Genomic DNA, 20,861 nt, shown 5'->3' on the forward strand with positions numbered 1-20,861 from the left:
CATAAGAGTCAGTGGAGAAATAAAGGGATTTTTTTTTTTATAAAGAACAGATGGTGAGGCAAAGTACATATTCTCCTACACCCCATGTCTTGGAAATCAGTAAGTATGTGTTGGTTGACAGACTGGCATCCGCTCCTTCCTGAAGTGTGTACCCCTGTTTGAAAAAAAAAAAAAAAAACACTGACCACTCTGAATAGTTCCTAAGTAGAGAGAAAAATAAGTCAGTTTACAGTTTAGTTTAGTGCTTTCCAAGAATCTTTAGGGTGTGACACATGTAAGAAATTATAAGATCTGTATAATATATTAAGGCAAAAAGACGAGGCTGCTTACAACAAAAGCTGAAAGTCCTAAGGGCGCCTGGGTGGCTCAGTCGGTTGAGCGTCTGCCTTTGGCTCAGGTCATGATCCCGGGGTCCTGGGATCGAGCCCCACCTCGGGCTCCCCGCTCCGCGGGCAGTTTGCCTCTGCCTATCTCTCTACCTCTGCTTCTGCCTCTCTCTCTGCTCTCTTGTGTCTCTTTCTCTCAAATAAATAAATATTTTTTAAATGATATAATCATATGTCAGTAAAACTATCTGAACCTTTTCTTTGCAGAAAGATTTGGGGCTATGGGGCGCCTGGGTGGCTCAGTCGTTAAGAGTCTGCCTTCGGCTCGGGTCATGATCCCGGGGTCCTGGGATCGAGCCCCGCCTCGGGCTCCCTGCTCCGCGGGGAGTCTGCCTCTCCCTCTCCCTCTGCCTCCTTTCCCCCCTGCCTCCCTCTCCCTCTGTCTGCCGCTCAGCCCACCTGTGCTCTCTCTGTCAAATAAGTAAATAAATAATTAAAAAATAAAGCTGAAAGTCCTAGTCCAGGAGATTAGATGGCCCAGCCACTCCAAAGGCTAAAGCAAACCCGTAATCCATTCTCATCTCCCACGCTGGGAAGCTCTGGTTTGGTAAAATGTCAAGAGAGTTGCCAATCTGTCAGACAGACTCTTTTAAGTGCAAGACACAAATATATTACAAAGTCAAAAAGAAAGGACTTTGAAATTACCTGCTATTGTAGATTGCTAGGGAGCCATAATATTTGAACAGAACTAGAATGATTTTTACCAGATATCTAAGATTTTAAAATCTGTTTTGGCCTTTCTTCACTTTCTCTAGAGTTTATAGCCCATCCTCTGGTCCTTATAGTCTCATTTAAACATCTTTTTGTTCTCTCAACGGATTTTTAAAAAATGTTTATTACAGGAAATTTCAGTATTCCACAATAGAGAGAATATTATAATGCACCTCAATCATCCAGCTTCAAAAATTAATTCATGACCAATCTTGTTCCATCTATACCTCATTTTATTTCCTCACCCCAGACATCATATTATTTTATCTGTAAATATTCCATTATGCAACTCCAAAACTTAGGGATTCTTTTTAAAATGGCCACAATATACTTATCACATCTAAAAATTTGTAATTAATAATAATTCCCAATATAACCAGTTATGTTCATATTGTAAATTTTTTTATTTTTTATAGTTTGTTTGAATGAAGATCCTAATATAATCTATATATCACAATCAGCTAATTTGTTAATATGTCCCTGATGTCTCTTTATTCTTTTTGATTCCATTACTTGTTAAAGGTATCATTTCTTCAGTAGAATTTTTTCCCACAGCCCAGAATATGCTGATCGTATTCCCGTAGTGGGGTTTAAGATTGTCCCTATGCTGTATTGACAGGAAATAGGTAGTCACATCTAGAGGTTGTAATGATGCAGGCCTTACTGCTATTGACTGTACTTGGGGATTCATACCTTGTCAGCTACTTTTTGGTTACAGATAATGTCTATAGGTTTGAGGCCTGCAATCCTGGTGGCTTTTTTTTTTTATGGTGAATTCAGGAAAATTTTTAAACTATCTATCATCACTATCATATTCTAAAAATACTTCTTCAAATTGACTTTATTTTTTAGTTAAAATTTCAAAATTGTGTTAGTTCTTTTTTTAATTTTGAGTTTGAGTATGCTAGGATGATTCTCTTATCTCAGATTTTCTGTAAATTACGTGATATATGAATGCATATTATAGCAAGAGCATGCTCAGGGATTCTTGATGTTGGCTTAACTTATTTTCATTGTAATTTTGCTTATATTTGCATAACATTAAAAAGGAATGAAATCTTTTACATATTGCTCCCATATAACCATAAAAATAAAGCAAATTTACAAAATAAATGAATGAAAAAAACTGTTGGGGTTTGACAGGCTCAATCATGATTAATTTCTCTCCCTCCAAAGATGGGAACTAATCAAGAAAAAAGAAAAGATGGAGATCAGAATATCATCTTTCATACTGTTAAGGCTGTTAAAGAACTTGGCTTAGTATTAGGATCAGCATTCCCTGCCCTAACCCATCAGGTCCAATGCTTGTCCAGCCTTTCCAACTGATTCATAGAAAGTCTGGCTCTACAGAACAGCCACAGTCTATAATGGATCAATGGTTATCATCCTCCGACCAGGTTATTCTTCTCCTCCATGGCAAAGATTGAGGTTGCAACAAGATGTCAGGAGTGTTTCTCTAATGAGTATCTATCTACACAGAAATAAGAAGAGTGGAGAAATTTCCTCTAACCAAAATTACAAAACAATTACCAATCAATTTAACTACATTAATTTAATGTGATATAAAATGTTTTTCTAAAACTTGAGCAAACTAGTGGAAAGCTATAGAGTACTTATATGTTTTATGTCAGTTACTACTGGTTTGATTATTATTATTTTGAGCATATTTTGACTACTGATTAATTTTTATTATTTTCCCTTTTTGACAGCAAACTCATCTTAGACAACCAATTGGTCATTTTATATGACAAACATATTAGTACACTAAAATGCAATACCAATGTTGTTAAAATATTGCTTATGAACTTATGAACTTATTGCTTATGAACTTCACTGAAATGCAAAACAAAAAAAAATAAATACTGCAATTTGTACAAAGATAGAATCTACCCAATCACCCAGTACATTCATATGCAAAATAAACATAGTATGGTACGTATTCTTTATATTTGAGATCCCTATACCAGCAACCTCTGATGATTAAATCCTCCCAACTCTTTTCTCAATTCAAACTAAGGCAAAACTTTAGCATTAATTATTGTGATGTCAAATGACTCACTTTGTTCCAATGTAAATGTAAACTCAACAGGAAATGGGCATCAGGGTACCTGGGTGGCTCAGTTGGTTAAGTGTCATACCCTTGGTTCAGGTCATGATCTCAGGGTCCTGGGATCAAGCCTCGCACTGGGCTCTGCACTCAGTGCCACATCTGGTTGTCCCATTCCCATCCCCTCTGCTCTTCCCCCTGCTCCTGTGTGTGCTCACTCTCTCCCTTTCTCTCTCTCAAATAAATAAAATTTTTAAGAAAGAATGAAAATGGGCATCCAGGTAATCTAGAACTTTTTATGTCAATTACCTTATCTCATCAAATGGAACATCTAAACATTCTCCTTGTAAGTCAGGGATAGCCAAAAATAAGTTCTCAAAGATTTAGGTATCTATAGATGCCAGTCTGAGAAACACTGGACATAGAAGGGAAATACACAAATATCTGAAGTAGAATACAAGGATGCCAAAATGTGGCAGTATAGTAAATAATAAAATTCAAACAGCATCAGAGAAAACTAAGAATTCATAAAGTACCAAAGGCAAATACCTCTAAAATAGGAGCAAAGCCTCCCTCTTCCTGTCTCTCTTGATAATGGTGGACTACCAGAATGTGGATTGTTAAATTATGGGAGGGAGGCTAAAGAGAACAAAGACAGAGACAAGTACAAAATCCTTTGTAAAGTTGCTGAATCTCCCCAGGGACATCACATAGTGTAATCACATATTGTTCATGGCCATCATGAGATCCAGAAGTTTGTTCACTTTTCTAGAGAATGAAGTGGTTTCTTTTTCCTAGAGGTCACTCTGTGACTCTAAAGGACCACAGTTACAACATCATGATAATAAGAACACAGGTTATCTTTGTAAATGTTCCAGACCAGAATTCAGAGCTTAACTGCATCTCCTGTCTTTCATTTACCCTGCTAAGAAGTTGCTTGGCAAACAAAATCAGGGGCACAAGAATAGCCCTTTGCCATTCTGTGATAAATTCTCTGTCCTTCTGTTAACAAAACTGCTAAGCTTTTAAATGTTAAAACGGCCAACCCTAGTATCTGATTTGCTAACCAGGCGATATAGGCACAAAAGAAGAGAATGCTGTATACAGGCTGGGGGAAAAAAAGAAGGATGAAAAAACTATTAAACGAAGCGCAAACATCATAACTTAATGCTTTTAAACTTCTAATTTCTGTATATAACATTAACTCAACATTGTCACATTTTATCCAGTATAATGAAATGTTTCTAAGTAAACGTAATCCCCAGCATGTCATCAAGCTATTTTCAAAAATGTTTGCAAATCAATTACTTGGAACTTGCAGACAGATAGCCTCACAGCTGCTTTGAACTTGGATACACTTTCTCATTAAAAAAAAAAAAAAAAAAAGGTTGTAAATCATGTAGGTACAACGATATTATTAGAATTACTGTTCAGCTTCGTGTGAACAAAATAGGCTTTTGTGGGTTGGCCTGTACACCTAACCAACATTTATTACAAGGAGGTGGCAAGGAATAAACACTGATTATGTGAATGCAAATGCTCACAGCTGAACTGAACTCATTCTTGACACTTTCAAAGAGGTTATCCGTGACTACAATGAGTCGCCCTGGAATTTAAATTAATGTTGCCAGATGAGAATGAAACCTTCAGAAAGAAATCACAAACAACAAAATTTGTTCTCAATAAAAGCAACCCAGGGTAAAAGATATACAACTGAGTCTATCTGGGGACCTCTAAGTCCAAGCAAAATAACTGGTGTGCAAAACCAGGAAAATATGTCTGAATACAGAAGAAAGCTCTATGCTAGTCATGGGTTATTATGGAACCTGCCTGCAAAAACTGAATGTGGCAACAGGGTGGTCTGTGTGAAGTCTAAAAGAAGGGGGGGTGGGGAGTCATAGATCAAGAACCTCCAAGTTTTTGTACAGCCTGTCAAGGGCAAAGAAATACTGAGTCTGGAAGGCACAAGTATCTGGTCACCAAGATAACTGACCTCAAATACTCATTTATTCCACCAATATCTCTTGAGTTTGTACAGTGTTCTCAATGATATTTAAGCAACAGAGATATTCTGATGATTAAAACAGACAGAAACTACATTCTAGGTAAGACAGGAAGAAAATAAACAAAATAAACTGATAACATATTTAACTATATTGTATGATAACCAATCATACTGAAAAATAAAATAAAATAAAAACAAAGAGAATTATGAGGAGGGAACGGGGTGTAATTTTAAATAGATTGGTCAGAGAAGACCTCACAGAGAAGGTAGCTGCTGGTGGTGAGAGAAGCAACATAAATAGTTGATGCAAAAAATAAAAAAACAAGGGTGCCTGGGTGGCTCAGTCGGTTAGGCCTTTGGCTCAGGTCATGATCTCAGGGTCCTGGGATCAAGCCCCGCATCAGGCTCCCTGCTCTGCGGGAAGCCTGCTTCTCCCTCTCTCCCTCTCTCTCTCTCTCTCTGTCTCTCATGAATACATAAATAAAATCTTAAAAAAAAAATCAAAAACCAAAGACAAGAGAAATGCTAAGGCCCTGAGGTGGAAACATGCCTGGTGTGTTTGAGAAACAGCAAAGGCACTGCTACATCTGGAATACGTCACAGGATGGGAAAAGATAAGCAAGTGAAGCTAGTCCATATAGGGCCTTGCAGACTATTCTAAGGAAATTGGCTTTCACTCTGGATGAGATGGGAAATCATTCCTTTAGGTACTATGTCAACATTAAACTGGGGGGAGGGGTGTGTGCAGGTTGTAATAGACAGGACAAAATAAACAAGTAGGGAGCTACAATATTCCAGGCACAAAGTAATGGTGACAAGCATCCTTTGGTGACAAGTATGGCAGTAGTGAAAATGGTGCCAACACATTGGACTATTTTGATGGGAGGACTAAAAGAATTTCCTGAAGGACTGGGTGTGATTATTCCTGTGTTTGTCCTTGTGTATATCCTTTGACTGAACTGAATTCATTATTAAAATTTTAACAACAAAAATTCCAAACCCAGATGGCTTCATTGAGGAATTCTATCAAATACTTAAGTAAAAAACTATACCAATGCTACATAAACTCCTTTAGACATTTGGAAATGAAGGAACTCTTCCCAATACATTTTATGAGGTCAGCATAAAGCTCATACCTTAACCAAATTATAAACAAGAAAACTACAGATCAGTATCCTTCATGACTATAGATGCAAAAAAACAAAAAACAAAAAAAAAACTCAACAAAATCTTGGAAGTAGAATCCAGCATTATACAAAAAGGGGTATATAACATAACCAAGATTTATTTCAGGAGGAGGAGCAAGATGGCGGAGGGGTAGGAGACCTAAATTTCTTCTGGTTCCAGGAATTCACCTAGATAGGTATCAAACCATTCTGAACACCTACAAACTCAACAGGAGATGGAAGAAAAGAATAGCAGCAACTCTCTGAACAGAAAAGCAACCACTTTCTGGAAGGTCTCTTCTGATTTGTTTACTGTATATTTTTCTGGGGTCACTGTTACCCTGTCAGCATTTTGTTCTCTCATTCATCTGTTCTCCTCTGGACAAAATGACAAGACGGAAAAACTCACCTCAGAAAAAAGAACAAGAGGCAGTACCAACTGCCAGGGACCTAATCAATAGGGACATTAGTAAGATATCGGAACTAGAGTTCAGAATGACGATTATAAAGATACTAGCTAGGCTTGAAAAAAGCATGGAAGAAACTAGAGAAACCCTTTCTGGAGAAATAAAAGAACTAAACTTTAACCAAGCTGAAATCAAAAAGGCTATTAATGAGGTGCAATCAAAAAACTGCTAGGATAAATGAGGCAGAAGAGAGAATTAGTGATATAGAAGACCAAATGATGGAGAATAAAGAAGTTGAGAAAAAGAGAGACAAACAACTACTGGATCACGAGGGCAGAATTCGAGAGATAAGGGATACAATAAGATGAAACAATATTAGAATAATTGGGATCCCAGAAGAAGAAGAAAGAGAGAGAGAGGCAGAAGGTATATTGGAGCAAATTATGGCAGACAACTTCCCTAATTTGGGGAAACAAACAGGCATCAAAATCCAGGAGGCACAGAGAACCCCCCTCAAAATCAATAAAAATAGGTAAACACCCCAACATCTAATAGTAAAACTTACAAGTCTCAGAGACAAAGAGAAAATCCTGAAAGCAGCTTGGGACAAGAGGTCTGTAACCTACAATGGTAGACACTTAAGATTGGCAGCAGACCTATCCACAGAGGCCTGGCAGGCCAGAAAGGACGGGCATGATATCTTCAGAGCACTAAATGAGAAAAATATGCAGCCAAGAATACTATGTCATTGAAAATAGAAGGAAAGGTAAAAAGCTTCCAGGACAAACAAAAACTAAAAGGATTTGCAAACATGAAACCAGCCCTACAAGAAATATTAAAAGGGGTCCTCTAAGCAAAGACAGAGCCTAAAAGTAACATAGACCAGAAAGGAACACAGACAATATAAGTAAAAGTCACCTTACAGGCAATACAATTGCACTAAATTCATACCTTTCAATAGTTACCCTGAATGTAAATGGCTAAATGCCCCAATCAAAAGACACAGGCTATCAGATTGGATAAAAAAACAAGACCCATCGATATGCTGTCTGCAAGAGACTCATTTTAGACCCAAAGACACCTCCAGATTAAAAGTGCAGGGGTGGAAAATGATTTACCATGCTAATGGACACCAAAAGAAAGCTGAGGTGGCAATCCTTATGTCAGACAAATTAGATTTTAAACCAAAGACTATAATAAGAGATGAGGAAGGACACTATATCATATTTAAAGGGTCTATCCAACAAGAATATCTAAAAATTTTAAATATCTATGCCCCTAACTTGGGAGCAGTCAATTGTATAAGCCAATTAATAACAAAAGAAAAGAAACACACCGACAACAATACAATAATAGTAGAGGACTTTAACACCCCCCTTACTGAAATGGACAGATCATCTAAACAAAAGATCAACAAGGAAATAAAGACTTTAAATGACACACTGAACCAAATGGACTTCACAGATATATTCAGAACATTCCATCCCAAAGCAACAGAATACACATTCTTCTCGAGTGCCCATGGAACATTCTCCAGAATAGATCACATCCTAGGTCACAAATCAGGTCTCAACCGGTACCAAAAGATTGGGATCATTCCCTGCATATTTTCAGACCACAATGCTTTGAAACTAGAACTCAATCACAAGAGTAAAGTCAGAAAGGACTTAAATACATGGAGGCTAAAGAGCATCCTACTAAAGAATGAATGGGTCAACCAGGAAATTAAAGAAGAATTTTAAAAATTCATGGAAACAAATGAAAATGAAAACACAACTGTTCAAAATCTTTGGGATACAGCAAAGGCAGTCCTAAGAGGAAAGTATATAGCAATACAAGCCTTTCTCAAGAAACAAGAAAGGTCTCAAATACACAACCTAACCCTACACCTAAAGGAGGTGGAGAAAGAACAGCAAATAAAGCCCAAACCCAGCAAGAGAAGAGAAATAATAAAGATCGGAGCAGAAATCAATGAAATAGAAACCAAAAGAACAGTAGAACAGATCAATGAAATTAGGAGCTGGTTCTTTGAAAGAATTAACAAGATTGATAAACCCCTGGCCAGACTTATCAAAAAGAAAAGAGAAAGGATCCAAATAAATAAAATCATAAATGAAAGAGGAGAGATCACAACCAACACCAAGGAAATACAATTATAAGAACATATTATGAGCAACTATATGCCAGCAAATTAGACAATCTGGAAGAAATGGATGCATTCCCAGAGATGTATAAACTACCAAAACTGAACCAGGAAGAAATAGAAAACCTGAACAGACTTACAACGACTAAGGAAATTGAAGCAGTCATCAAAAATCTCCCAACAAACTAGAGCCCAGGGCCAGATGGCTTCCCAGGGGAATTCTACCAAACATTTAAAGAAGAATTAATACCCATTCTTCTGAAACTGTTCCAAAAAATAGAAATGGAAGGAAAACTTCCAAACTCATTTTATGAGGCCAGCATTACCTTGAACCCAAAACCAGACAAAGACTCCACCAAAAAGGAGAATTACAGACCAATACCCCTGATGAACATGGATGCAAAAATCCTCACCAAAATACTAGCCAATAGGATCCAACAGTACATTAAAAGGATTATTCACCATGACCAAGTGGGATTTATCCCTGGGCTGCAAGGTTGGTTCAATATCCACAAGTCAATCAATGTGATACAATACATTAATAAAAGAACAAGAACATATGATCCTCTCAATAGATGCAGAAAAAGCATTTGACAAAGTACAGCATCCTTTCTTGATCAAAACTCCTCAGAGTATAGGGTTAGAGGGTACATACCTCAATATCATAAAAGCCATCTATGAAAAACCCACAGCGAATATCATTCTCAATGGGGAAAAGCTGAGAGCTTTCCCCCTAAGGTCAGGAACATGGCAGGGACATCCACTATTGTGTTGAATACTGCTATTCAACATAGTATTAGAAGTCCTAGCCACAGCAATCAGACAGACAACAAAAAGAAATAAAAGGCATCCAAATCCGCGTAAAGAAGAAGTCAAACTCTCACTCTTTGCAGATGATATGATACTTTATGTGGAAAACCCAAAAAACTCTACCCCAAAACTGCTAGAACTCATACAGGAATTCAGTAAAGTGGTAGGATATAAAATCAATGCACAGGAATCAGTGGCATTCATATACACAAACAACAAGACAGAAGAAAGAGAAATTAAGGATTTGATCCCATTTACAATTGCACCCAAAACCATAAGATACTTAGGAATAAATCTAACCAAAGAGGCAAAGAATCTGTACTCAGAAAACTATAGAATACTCATGAAAGAAATTGAGGAAGACACAAAGAAATGGAAAAACATTCCATGCTCATGGATTGGAAGAACAAATATTGTCAAGATGTCAATGCTACCTAGAGCAATCTACACATTTAATGCAATCCCTATCAAAATACCATCCACTTTTTTCAAAGAAATGGAACAAATAATCCTAAAATTTGTATGGAACCAGAAAAGACCCTAAATAGCCAGAGGAAGGTTGAAAAAGAAAAGCAAAGCTGGTGGCATCATAATTCCAGACTTCCAGCTCTATTACAAAGCTGTAATCATCAAGACAGTATGGTACTGGCACAAAAACAGACACATAGATCAATGGAACAGAACAGAGAGCCCAGAAATGGAACCTCAACTCTACGGTCAACTAATCTTCGACAAAGCAGGAAAAAAGACATTTTCTTCAACAAATGGTGTTGGGAAAACTGGACACCCACATGCAGAAGAATGAAACTGGACCATTTCCTTACACCACACACAGAAATAGACTCAAAATGGATGAAAGACCTAAATGTGAGACAGGAGTCCATCAAAATCCTAGAGGAGAACACAGGCAGCAACCTCTTCGACCTCAGCCGCAGCAACTTCTTCCTAGAACCATCGCCAAAGGCTAGGAAAGCAAGGGAAAAAATGAACTATTGGGACTTCATCAAGATAAAAAGTTTTCGCACAGCAAAGGAAACAGTCAACAAAATGAAAAGATAACTGCTAGAATGGGAGAAGCTATTTGCAAATGACATATCAGATAAAGGGCTACTATCCAAATTCTATAAAGAACTTATCAGACTCAACACCCAAAGAACAAATAATCCAATCAAGAAATGGGCAGAAGACATGAACAGATATTTTTCCAAAGAAGACATCCAAATGGCCAACAGACACATGAAAAAGTGCTCAACATTGCTCGGCATCAGGGAAATCCAAATCAAAACCTCAATGAGATATCACCTCACACCAGTCAGAATGGCTAAAATGAACAAGTCAGTAAACAACAGATGTTGGCGAGGATGCGGAGAAAGTGGAACCCTCCTACACTGTTGGTGGGAATGCAAGTTGGTGCAGTCACTCTGGAAAACAGTATGGAGGTTCCTCAAAAAGTTGAAAATAGAGCTACCGTATGACCCAGCAATTGCACTACTGGGTATTTAACCCAAAGATACAAATGTAGTGATCCGAAGGGGTACATGCACCCCTATGTTTATAGCAACAATGTCCACAATAGCCAAACTATGGAAAGAGCCAAATGTCCATCAACAGATGAATGGGTAAAGAAGATGTGGTGTATATATATATATACAATGGAATATTATGCAGCCATAAAAAAACCACAAAATCTTGCCATTTGCAACAACGTGGATGGAACTAGAGGGTATTATGCTAAGCGAAATAAGTCAATCAGAGAAAGACATATCATATGATCTCACTGATATGAGGAATTCTTAATATCAGGAAACAAACTGAGGGTTGCTGGAGTGGTGGGGGGTGGGAAGGATGGGGTGGCTGGGTGATAGACATTGGGGAGGGTATGTGCTATTCGGTGAGTGCTGTAAATTGTGTAAGACTGATGAATCACAGACCTTTACCTCTGAAACAAATAATACATTATATGTTAAAAAAAAAAAGATAGTAGGAAGGGAAAAATGAAGGGGGGAAATCGGAGGGGGAGATGAATCATGAGAGACTATGGACTCTGAGAAACAAACTGAGGGTTCTAGAGGGGAGTGGGGTGGGGGGATGTGTTAGCCTGATGATGGGTATTAAAGAGGGCACGTATTGAATGGAGCACTGGGTGTTATACGCAAACAATGAATCATGGAACACTACATCAAAAACTAATGATGTAATGTATGGTGATTAACATAACATAATAAAATAAAATTAAAAAAATAAAAGTAAATATAAATATAAAATTAAAAAAAAGATTTATCTCAGGAATGTAAGGTTGGTTTCACATTCAAAAATCCACCAGTGTAATTCACCACATTAACTTAATAAAATACATATTATCTTCTTAATAGATGCCAAAAAAGATTTCCTAATTTAAAAAGTTCCAAAACTCTCAGAAAACTAGCAATAGAAGACATACCTATCAAAAATTTCTTCTAACATCATAATGATGAAAGAATGAATGTTTTCCTCCTAATATTGGGTAAAAAAGGTGAGGATTCCAATCTCATCAATTATATTCAACACTATAGTGGCCATTGCAGCAAGGCAAGAAAAGGAAATTAAAGGCAAGCAGACAAGAAGGAAAGAACTAAATTCCTAAGTAATTTAGAAAAAGAGCTTCTAGAACAAATAAGTTACTTTAGCAAGGTTTTGAGATTTAATGCCAATACAAAAAAAAAACAAAAAATAGTTCCTGGAAAATACATTTTTAAATACCACTTAAAATAACATCTAAAACTATGAATTGTATATGAATAAATTTAACAATTTATGTGTAGAGTTGTACAATGAAAACTAGAAAGCATTGTGAGTATAAATTAAAGACCTAAAAATATGGAGAAAAATACTATTTTAATGTGTCATAAGACCAAAATTGTTCAGATATAAATTTTTCCCAAATTGGACTACAGATTCAACCCAATCCCAATTGAAATCTCGGCAAATTCCTTTGTAGACTCTGACAATATAATTCTAAAACCATGTACAGGAATGCAGAAATAAAGGGGAAAAAAGCTAGAATAGCAAAAACAATTTTGAAAAAAGTACATGTGGAGGGCTTATACTGTTGGATTACAAATTTTAACATAAAGCTACTCTAATCAAGACCCAAAGAAAAAACACATAGTAAATGGAAGAAGTCAGACAATCTAGAAAAAATAGACCAGGTATATGTGATCTATTGATTTTTGACAAAGTGCCTAAGGTAATTCAATAGAAAAAGTCTTTTCAACTAATGGTGTTAGAACAATTGAGTGTTCATATAGATTCATATTCATATACATATAAACCTCAATCCTTATCTTATCCCATACAGAAAAATTAATGTGAAATGGATCATAAAATTAAATGTAAAAACTAACTCTCCAAGTGTGCCAGTTATCAGGTTATTAACTCCAGTTCCCTATCTACCTTTCATTGCCTGCTGTGTGATAATGGAGATGAATACTATAAATATTTCTCCTTTGCCAGATGGCATAATGGTAAACTTTATGGTAGAGCATTCTGGAAATAAGAAAGAAAGGGTTTTTTTCTTTCCGGTTCTCGTGTACTTCTCATAACAGGCTCTTCCAGTGCACAGTTTTTGGGTTTTTTTTGTTTTGTTTTGTTTTGTTTTGTTTTGTTTTGTTTTGCATTGCCCAGTGGCCAAAGCATATGTATGGCACCATCCCCTGGATGGCTTCACTTGGCGTTCCATCTGGAGGCTTTGTAATAGAAAGCCACTGTCAGGGCACCTCACTGTGAATAGCTTCCCCCAGGACCCATAGAGCAACCTCCCCACCAGTGCCACCTGCTAAGCACCTTCCCTTGAATACTCTCCCTGGCACCCACAGAGAGGTATCACTGGCAAAGCAACTCCACTGGACTGGCTTCTCTCAGCACTCCCTTAAGATGCTTCCGTATTGACTGCTACTCTGTGCCCCTTCTGGGTAAACAATTTCTTCCCTTGGTACACCAGACAGTAACTTCCCAGTGCATGTGGCCAGTGAGACACCAGCTCTTGGACAACTTCCTGGCCCCACTCCAGGTATCTTTGCAGGGAGCTCCAGAGTATAGCACCTCCCTGTGTGTCCTTCTCTCCCTCTCCAGTACTCCTGAAGGCAGATACCCAGTGAGTCCCGCTGGTTAGGCACCTCATGGAAATTTTCCACCATCCTTTGAGCCACAGCCATACCCTTTTAACTGAGCCCTGAACTTCGGGTCAGTCAGGAAAGGGAGTGGCCTCCTCCTTGGGTATTCTATCTCAGTTCTAGGGGCATGGTTGTGCCATATTCTGCCAATCCTGTATCCTTTAGAATTCTCTCTACCTCTTAATAGCGTATTCCCCATTACTCCATTAATCCTCTAATAATAGTCTCCTATTAACAATTACCTGCTTTTTAATTATTTTATTAATTTTTTTCAGTTAAACTTACTCTGTTCAAATTACTGTGTGTGGTTTCTCTCTCTTGATTGAGGCCTCATATACCAAGAGAAATGAAAATTTACATCCACAAAAAGACTGGTACATAAATACTCAGAGTAACTCCATTCATAATAGCTAAAAGCTGAAAACAACTCAAATATTCATCAACAGGTAAGTGGTTGAATGATTTGTAGTATATCAATAAAATAAAATCTTGTCAACAATAAAAATGAACTACTGATATGTGGAACAACATAAACGAATCTCAGAAACATTCTGTTGAACAAGAGAAGCCACCTACAAAAGAATATATATTATGATTCCATTTATATGAAGCTTTGAAAGAAAGTGTAATCTATAGTGAGAGAGCATACCAGTGGTTGCCTGAGGCTAACAGTAAGGCATGAGAAGTGACTACAACTTGGCACAAGGGACTTTTAGGGAGCATGAAAAGCTCTACATGTTAATTGTGGCTGATGTTTGACAGTTGTATACATTTTTCAAAATTCATCACATTGTCAATTTTAAATGAGTCCATTTTACTGTTTAAAAGCTAGCTCTCATAGTTGATTCAAAAATTTATGAATTCATAAAATTGATTAATACATTAGTCCCTGTTCATTAAATTCTGGTGAAGTTGTCCCCCTGAACTTATTCAACTCTCATTATACCGACAAAACTAAGTTTCCAGGTGTTCAAAGCCAAGGACTTGATACTGAATGATGATACCATACCGAAGAGGTTCCACCTTTACACTTTCCCTTGATACTACCTCTTTCTCAGTGTGCTACAATCACATGAAGACAGGAATGACAATCAAGAAGGGACAGTGAATGCTGCTGCATCACTCACACACAGGCCACTGAGAACTGCAGAAAACATGGCAACTCACCACATCCCACACTTTCTTAAGAAGCCCATTCTGCTATAGGCCGACAGTGACTGAGAGACATTCAGGAAGGAGGGAGGGTAAGAAAAGAGCCCATGGTTGACCAAATACAAGTTTTTAAACAAAATCGTAAGTTTAGTCCCCTCCTGGTTAAAAACACTCAATGGCATGATAACCTTTCCTAAATTCATTAACCTCGATCTCTTCAACCTAGCATTCAAGGCCCTCCACAAATGTCCCAATTTTTTCCTCCTTTCTGTAGCTTGGTCATTACCTCCCCATGCCACAACCAAACTGGACTATTTCTCTGTGTCAAACATTTCAGCCCTCCAAAATCCCACAATCTTTCTCTCTGTCTGCTGTAATATAAGCTGTCAAATATTTAAGTGTCCAACCAAGTCAATTAAAGCCTGCCACCTGTTCCTACAAGCTTTGGGGAATGCAGAGTTCATGGAAAGAATCCAGTCCCACCTCTCCGTGTGCTTTTCTCTTGCTAGAACTACATGAGAGAGGCTCCAAGAGACTCATTCACAGAGATTGGGAAGTCCTGACATCCATCCTGTCTGGATACTCCTAGGGAGAAAGAAGCTGCAGGCCTACCCTAGTGCTGTCATGGAATTGAGCAAGATGAGGGAGACTAAAACCCCTAAAGTTATAGGCATATGTGACCAGAGATCCTGAGCCCCTTTGTGGAAAAGAGATTCCTAAAGATGGAAATCCTACCAAAGTGGCCAGACCAGCAAGGTTTAAAGAGACTATGGTACAGTGCACTTTGAAGAACAAGATGGGAACCCTCTTCCTTATTCTCTAAGCCCCTGGGAAGGGACTGAACAGGCCCAGTCTTTGTGGGTCCTATGATGGAGCACCCATCCAAAGAAGGGAAATACAGAACTCAGAAAAGATTTGACTTCCCTAATCTGACAGGGTCCCTGGGGATAAAGGGAGCAGAAATAAACCTGACCACAAACCCCCCAAAAAACACACACCGCACTTACGTGGATAACCCTTCACAGTGACTAACAGAGGCCGCCAAGATCAGCCAGAGCCAAGATGGACTACAAAGACAGCAGGGGCACTTTCCAATATGAAATCAGTTACACTACTACAAGATCTCTGTTTCCTTATGCCTTCATTCTGCCCACCCTTCCGAAACCCAAAGAGCTTAACTTCAAAGAATAAAATGGAAATGGTGTCTCTGAGGCAGCCCATGACTTACCCCGAAAATAAAGTCAGGACTACAGCTCTAGCCCATACTATAGGGGGAGGAAGCTTTGATTCACATGAGAGTGAAGTTTTAAACTAGACTAAACCTAGTTTTAATAATTGAAAATGACTAGAAAGCTATAGAATCTATCTAAGGTGTTGCTAAGGGATACTAACAGAGGATTCACGTGGCAGGGTTAAAAATTTGGACTTAAGAAAATAAAAGTACTTCATATTTATACTGCAATGTATGTATGTATAGTCCTCAATAAATCATTCTAGCAAGCTGTCTTTACAATGTGGAAATAAGTATGTCATATTAGCTTACTTCCAGAAACTGCCGAAGATGTTTTGTTGGATGTTACGTTGGATGCTGGAATATTAGCCAGAGAAGGAGAAATTGTCTGAAATACCAATTAAAAACAATTTGTCGTGTCACAGAAACCCAGAGCACAGAAATGCTAGGTAGAGAGGCGCCTTAGACAGATGGGGGTGGGCCAAATCTCCACTGCAGCTCCTAACGCAACAGCTGGGGACTGTCTAAGCTTATCATTACCACTTCATGTGTCAAACTGCAGCCCACTGAAGTGATACAACCTTCAAAAACATTACTTCTAAACAGAGCTGCTTTACAAATCACTTTCACCTCAGAATTCCTTAATAATTCTGTAATAAAAACAACTGGTCCACTCATCTGCTTCCGATTCCTGGAAAGCTGCCAAACTGGTCACACCGTCTTACTCTTGAGCCAAAAAGCAGGATAGATTTCCTGTCTTCCCCCTGCTTCTTTATACCTCCCTCTTCTAGGTGCAGTTCTTTCAACTAATGTGGTTGGAGGGGGAGATAAACTACATATTAAAGAAAGCAGCCTTTTGATTTTGGTCACTAAACAGTCGTTAGACAAGACTCTTGTCAAAAAAGAGACTGCAAGAGACCCAAATTACTTTTTGTTTTGCTTTGTTTCAAGTTTTGTTTTGAATTTCAAATCCAACACAAAATAAGCTCATAAACCATTTTAGGCCGCCAAGTTAATAGGAGTAAGTAAACTAGTGTAACTGGAAGCCTTCCATTTGTCTAAGAAGACACCATGGTCTCTTAAGATTCCAGCTCTGAGGACATATTTCTTCTGTAATGTCACACCTATTGTCAAGGCAATGCCAAACACTCCCATGTGTCCTACCTTTATTCCTCTTCAAAAAGGTATTTATATTTGGGCCACTTGGCTAAATTGTAGGCTACCTGAAAGCAGAGAAAATATTTTCTTTCTCAATTTTGGTATCCCCTACAGCACCAGCACCATCATTAGTATGCAGCAAAGGCTCTCATCCTCTTGACTGTCTGCTGTTTTGCCCACAGGCCTAAGTCCACACATACAAAGCAATATATGTATGCCAGATGTCAGGCGCTGCAGATGAACCAAGCATTATGATTATACATTGAAGACATGAGGATAAGAATAAATGCAGTTAGATGGTACTTTGTTTCCCTCAAGATAAGACAGAAGATACAAAGCAGGAAAAAATAAAGTCAACTACCTGAAACTTAAAAAGAGAATCTAAGCCATCTACTCATAAGCTTATATGGCAACTCTGTTACCAGAATTATCTATAATTGTCCTATTCCCACTTATGTCACATCCTAGAAACAGGCAAGTCATATTCAATTTCACCAAGCAAGCATATGTAGAGATATGCCATTTTTAGAATAATTATATTTAACTGAAAGAAAATTTTAAGTTACATCTTCAAAAATACATATCTTTATCCTCAAAAAAATTGCAGGAATGATATGTTTGGGTACAAAAGTTCTTATTTGCAAATGTAAGAAAGAAAGCAGACTTTGAAAAAACATATCCTGTCTTTCAACACTATGGATTTAAAAATAATCCAACAAAGTGATTAAATGCATGGATTTTCTTATGAAATTTTTACCTTCAGGTTTAGACATACTAATGAACATGCCCCAAGTCAGATAGTTAGGTAATGGAAAAGCTGAAAGTCCAAAATATATCTCATGTTTCTTAAGAGTTACCATGGCGGGGGGGAAGAGTTAACACTGGGTAGCTCTCTTGGCCATAGGTGGCTTTAATAATGAGAAATTTTCACGGGCTCTTAATAGCTGTGCCTTGGGGAAGGAAAGGGCAAAGTTTCTCATATAGGAATTAGAGTAGCTAGCTGGTAACTATGCCTCAAATCTAACTCTGATGTCACCTCTTTTCTTTTTTTTTTTCTTCCTTTTATTTTTTTATTTTTTTATTGTTATGTTAATCATCACCTCTTTTCTTCATAATCTCTCAGCGTATCCCAGGGACTCCAAAATAAATTCACAGCCCCATAGCATGACAGATAAGGTCCTTTAAGAAATGGCCTCCACCTAAAACTTCAGTCTCATTTTCCCTTCACCCTTATCCACATATATCCTAGGGATCTAATATTTTCCCCAACAATCATGCACTTTCAAATATCCATGCCTATGCACATAAAATGCCCTGTCTGGAACCCCTCCTCCATTTCTTTATCTGTCTGGCACAAGCTGCCAGGAATATATATACCTTTTGACCGTGAACTCTTTGGGGGCACATATTTATTCTTCTCTGCTTCTGTTCTCAGTATTTTTCACAGTGCTTGGCATGGAGTGAGTATTCACTTATTTATTCAGCAAATATTTATTGAGCACATGGCAAGGGCTAGGGACCATGCTAAATTTAGAATGACAAATCAGATAAACTTGACCCCTGACTTTAAGGAATTTATAATCCAGTAAAACTCAATATTTGCTGAATTAAATCATATTTTTCATTATGGTTTGCTTAAATAGTCCCACTCATAAGCCACTATGCATGGTGGTCCTTGTGCCTGAATGTCCAGCCCCCTCCTCCACATTTACCCAAATTGAATCTGTCCTTCAAAATCCAGCCCATAGTCCACACTCCTGATCTTTACATGACTGGTCCCATCCATACTGACCTCAATAAGAATTAAACTCATTCTACCATCTTTCCTTCCTCAACAATTCATCCTTCTGAGTTTCTTATCCCTGCCAACAGCAACAGCCTCCCCCCAGTGACCCAGGTGCAAAAACGCTGACTCATTTCTGCCTTCACTCACTCCCACACCTCATCAGCTGTCAGATGCTGCCTAATCTGCCTCTGCAATGCCACAGAAATCTGTTCCATCCCTTTTGTTCCCAATGCACTTACCCCTGTCTAGCCTCCCATTACTTCTCGCCAGTTTATTGCTACAGCAGGTGTCTTTCTTTGGCCCTCTCCACATTTCAATTCATTCCTGGTTAAACTTCAGAGAGTATAGTTCTATATATTTTCCCCTTGTTCACCAGTCCATAATACTTCCTCTCTCCCTCAAGGAGAAGGTTCAGATTCCTCCCTTGACTCCAGTTTACATTTCCGACTTTTGTTCCTGCTGCTGCATAAAGCAGCATATACTCTGTGCTCCCGGTAAACTCAAAGATGCACTGTGTTAACAAATATGCGCTTAGCCATTGTGTTTGCTCTTGCCACTCCCTCTCTGCTCATCTCCTCTATGTTAGCCTGACCACAAGCAGGTTTCCACAAAGCCTTTTTTCTATTGTTCCCCATACTCTCCTCCTTATAGACAAGAGAACTCCCCTTTCTCAGAAGCTTCCTTCATAGCAAATTATGATGCAATATATTTCATCTTATGTTTTAGCTATTTGTATATTTATTGTACCACTCAATTAGACTTGAGACCACTGACAGTGACCTGATGGGTCAGCTTAGCATGATTCTTCTGTTTTCCCATGCACCTTTTTCATATCTGAATTAAAATACTGGATCACAACCCTATAACTATCAGTTTCTGTGTCTATTTCCTACCCTGCAACAGTCCTTAATGTTGAAAAACCATATGTTATTTATTAGTGTATTTTTTTGTGGGCATATAGTCCGTGCTCAGTAAATGCGTCTTGCATAAATGGATTAACACAACACCTTGAAAATATCTTCTTACTATATCAGTTAGAATTAATAATCTATTTTACTTATACCCAGGGTAGTCTTAAATATCGCTTCCCTCTAATTTTCCATGGTGTAAGATTCATCTCCATTACTACACTGAAATGAAATGTTACATTGATTTAGTCTTCCTAATTAGATAATGGGTTCTTTGAAGAAAGATATTGGTATACCCTTTACTATTCCCTTTGTTACAACAGTTCACAATATATAATGTTTATCTATAAATGTTCATTAGCTGCTTGATAGGTTAATGATTTGGTGAGGGTAGGAACTAGAGAACAACCCCAAATGGGATTTCTTTTGTATAATAACAAGCTGAAAGGTTTATTTTCTAACTTCAATCTACTGAATAAAATTTTTACATGTTACACTAGGCACTATTTTTAGAAGTAAAGCAATCTCTAGAGATAATTTAGACCAGAAATTAAACTCAGGGGGTAAAGGGAATATAGATTCCTGAGAATCCATTGAGGTTTGGATCCTCTCAGTAAATATATATATTCTCAAACATCTACATATCGTTTTGCATACCATTCATAGTCATTTAAGACTTCCCTTAAGGTCATTTGTGACTTCAGGTTAAAAACCTTTCCTTGGGGCTCCTGGGTGGCTCAGGTCATGAACCCAGGTTCCACATCAGGTTCCTTGCTCAGTGGGGAGCCTGCTTCTCCCTC

Source organism: Eumetopias jubatus, unplaced genomic scaffold, assembly GCF_037043125.1.
Source record: "Eumetopias jubatus isolate StellerSeaLion01/CBP00866 unplaced genomic scaffold, mEumJub1_p1.0 scaffold_4, whole genome shotgun sequence".
NCBI classification, from domain to species: domain Eukaryota; kingdom Metazoa; phylum Chordata; class Mammalia; order Carnivora; family Otariidae; genus Eumetopias; species Eumetopias jubatus.